Here is a 4129-nt window from a genome sequence, read left to right as displayed (position 1 = left end):
AATATTAAATAATAAAAAATTAACACACAGAGAAAAATATAAGATAAAGTTTAAAAATTGTACCTCCCAAAAGAGAGCCAACGTGAAATTTCCAGATCCACCTCCTTGACAATCACTGCACTATTTAGACAATAAATCGAGATAACATAAAGCGAAAAAAATCTCTAAATCCAACATCTGAAACTTAATATAGACTTCTACGTTAACCCCAAATCACAAAATTAAAGAAAATTGAACTTATACCTCTTCAATTATTAAATGAAATCGTATAAAGAGTACTTTAGAGAAAGGAATTTAAAGTTAACACCTGATTTGAGGAGGAGAAAAAAAGAAAAATAAGAGGTAATAATTTTTGTTACTCGTGCATATTGAATAAGAAAGAATAATATTTTTGTATGATTGGGATGAGGAATATGGGTGACTGTTGCAGTTTTGAGAGGCTCAAAAGTGGAGGAGAAGCCAATTGGAGATTGTTTCATAGGGAGTTCATAGATAGGGTGAAACCCTAGTTAATATATATACACAAGCTAAGGTTAGTTTTGTAAATAAGTTAGTAAACAAGATTTTTTTTTGAAAATATTCCTAGAAAAGAAGTTTAGGCAAAATTAATTGTTTTGCTAGAAATAAAAAAAACATTGTTCCATCACATCAATCACTTCTGAACTTTAAATTAAAATTATTTGAAGTCAGTAGAGACAATGATTTTGTGAAAAAACTTTTAAACTTCTAACTTTTCATCTAAACTTTATTCTTTAACCAAACAAGATTTAACAACTTTTTTCTCAAAATCACTTTTCCAAACAAGTACTTATCCAATTCTAGGATTCAATACACATAACTGATTATGCTTTAACAAACTTGATTATTTTATAACAAACTTGTTTTCCATGATAGTGAAGGCCTCCATTTATAACAAATCATACAAATCCAACAATCATGTGAGAGTGTAGCCAATAATCATAGGAACTTCCGTATCAAGGTAAACATCAACATGCAGTCAAATAAAGGCCTTTAAAAAATGTAGTCATGTAAAGAACGTCATGTTACACTTTTTTCAAGAATGATTAGTTTTGCTATAAATAAATTATATAGTCCGCATTATATCTATGATTTTAAAAACTCCTAACTTGACCCTTTTTAACTTATAAAAATCACTTCAAAATTCAAAACATGAAGATGAAAACGCTAGATTGCGCCAAACAATTCATAGTCGAATCCTTTTCCTAGGAAAATCTAGTTGAATTTTCAAATGATCTGTTTTCAAACATGAGGTTACTAATTGACCATTTTTTCTATTTGAGTTACTTTTTTTTAAAAAGAATTCAATTTTGTGAAAGAAGATTAAAATAAGTTAACCGACAATAATAAAAGATAAACATGTTTCAATGATTTAAATTAATAACGTTTAATAATGATAAAAACATAAATAATATAATTTTAGAATTTTTTAAATCCATTATTGACTCTAGTCATTTTTGGCATTGTTTAATTGGGTGGTGTTACCTACTTTACATTTTATTATTGTTTTTTGTTTCTTCGTTGGTTCATTTTAATTAAGGGTTTTAATGAAATTGTTTTTAAGGAAATGTTTGACAAAAGTAAAATTATTTTAAACTACAAATATAAAAAAAAATCTCTTACTATAAGTATGGTCAACTAGAGGCAATTGAGTCGTGATAATTATAGACAACTTTGGATACTAAAGGCATCCTGTTGATTTTGTCTTAAATAACTAATTGATTATGAATTAGGATTGGACTTTTGAAAAAAGGAATAAATCTATTGTATTATTATTTTTCATGGAGTATGTTTTTTTGGTTTTTAAGTTAAAGTTAAAATATTAATAATAATTTATGTCATTAGTTACAAGGGACGTGCTATGGTCCATGAAGTGAATGTGCTTAGGTTCAAACTCCAGAAGTGTTCCATCTCTTTGAACCCTATCGAAAAATATAATTTACATGTCATTTCTTTTATAAAGTGAATTGGTAGTTAGATGACATAATTTTGTCATGCTTGTTTGACACTTATGCTTGGCATGTCTGTTCCATCCCAGTTCAAGACACCTCATAACCAGATAAACCCACTAGGATTCAGTTATATACCACACATAGAAGATGTAGTCCAAGCGAAAGGCGATCATCCAGGGTAAACTACCAATCTGGGTAAAGGAAAGAGTTGACTGAAGGAAGCCTAAACGCAAATATACGTGACCACAAACCTCTACTACCTAATTGTCACACTTCTTGAAGAGCATAGACCTCTACCACAACTACACATATCGCCTGCATCATGTATTGTCTCTTGCCACATGACAAGAAAATGCCTAGCATACGACTATGAGATTTGGAATATGCTATAAGTCCACCGTCCTCAGAGCCTCCAAACGTGATAAAGCAATTCTTGCTTGTCTAGGAAAGACTCGACATGATAGGATGGTCGGTCATACTAACAACATCTATTATAAAATATCACATGCCCTTCTACTCAATATATCCTTCCTCTTCTTGTTGTTCAAAATCTCTTTTTGAATTTTATATTGAAGTTCTACCTTCCTCTTTCTCTATTAGTGTATCCTCGTTTTCACCAATTGGCTAATCACATCCATTACCACCAAAATCATTATTTGTAGTCAAACTAGCAGTTGCAATGCCAAAAACATTGATCGGTTCTTGCATGGTTGAGTTAATGTTACTTCCATCCGTCATTGAAATGTCAACAACAAAACGAACTTGTCCTTTTGGTAGTCAATAATTAATAATGAGACAAAAAAAATCAGTACCACAAATTCTTATATTAGGAATAACAACTTATTTATTATGGATATTCCATATATAAGACGTTTTCATTTTTACATAATAAATATATATATATATACTTAATGTCACAGTTACTTCACTGAAGATAATATATTCTGACGATATGATTGTAGATAATGGTGTTGGTTGTAATTGAAATGATTACTCAGTGTTAGGAGTGTTAGGTATCAGTGGCCTAAACACACATAGAAAGGGGGTTGAATAGGTTTAGCGGCTATCAATTATCGCTCTTCACACCAAAACCCAGTTCTGGAAAACAGCCCAGGTAATCGATTAACCAGTGGGCTTAATCGATTAACTCGCAACAAAAACAAAATTATCAGATCAACTTCTTGCACAGTTATTTACCAACAGATAAGTAGAGATACATCATATATTTTTATACAATATTAACAAGGATATAGCAAGATATTAGTATGCAAAATATCAGATTCAAACACGAATTAAAACAGTGATTATTATAAAAGAGATTAAGATAAAACAACTTGCACAAATGGATTTTTATCCTGGTTCGTTTGCGGGTCCACTTGCAAACTACATGTTGGCCTCCCCTTCTGATCTGAGAGATTTCTCTTTACTATATTGAACACTTTGTATTGTCACATACACCAATTCAAATACAAGACTCTGGATGCTTCTTTCTTGTATTTCAAGAAACTCTAATCCTTGGTTTGACTATCCCTATCGCCTGAGAAAATCTTTCTCGCGATCCAACCCCAACAAAGATCCTCGCTCTAAATTCAATACCTCCCAGTCTTGGTGAAGATTCACTCTATCTCAATGGTGGTAAGACACCAAGAGACTAAACCCAAATTACAAAAACAGTATACAAAAAATAAGTTTTACCAAGCACTAAAATGCTTAAATTACAACAACGAAAAACTCAAAGATTAATCCACGCTCAAGTAACACAAGCCATCATGCATATGTGAGTTATACAAAATAGTATACACAAAATATTTCTCTTAAAATCTCTAATAAGAATAAATGAATATGCAAGAAAGAATGGATGAGATTAAGCATATGAAAGCAACATGCAATACACCATGAATAACATCAACTAAGTATGTTAATCTGTCTTTCTCACACATGCATCTCTCTCTGCCTATTACACAGTAAATCACGAAAATATGCTCTCTAATCAATTCTAAACAATAGTATTCAATGCTACACGTTTCTGCAATTTGCTAGAACTTATACAAAATAGATTTGACCCTTCAAACCGTTGCATTCAGTTACGCAGTTAAAACAAAAAACAGTTATAACAAAAAATAGACACATTAATCGATTAAGTCACCACGTTAATGGAT

The sequence above is a fragment of the Lupinus angustifolius genome, chromosome LG07 (genome assembly GCF_001865875.1).
Source record: "Lupinus angustifolius cultivar Tanjil chromosome LG07, LupAngTanjil_v1.0, whole genome shotgun sequence".
In the NCBI taxonomy this organism is placed as follows: Eukaryota; Viridiplantae; Streptophyta; class Magnoliopsida; order Fabales; family Fabaceae; genus Lupinus; species Lupinus angustifolius.
Note: the sequence above shows the minus strand (reverse complement) of the source record.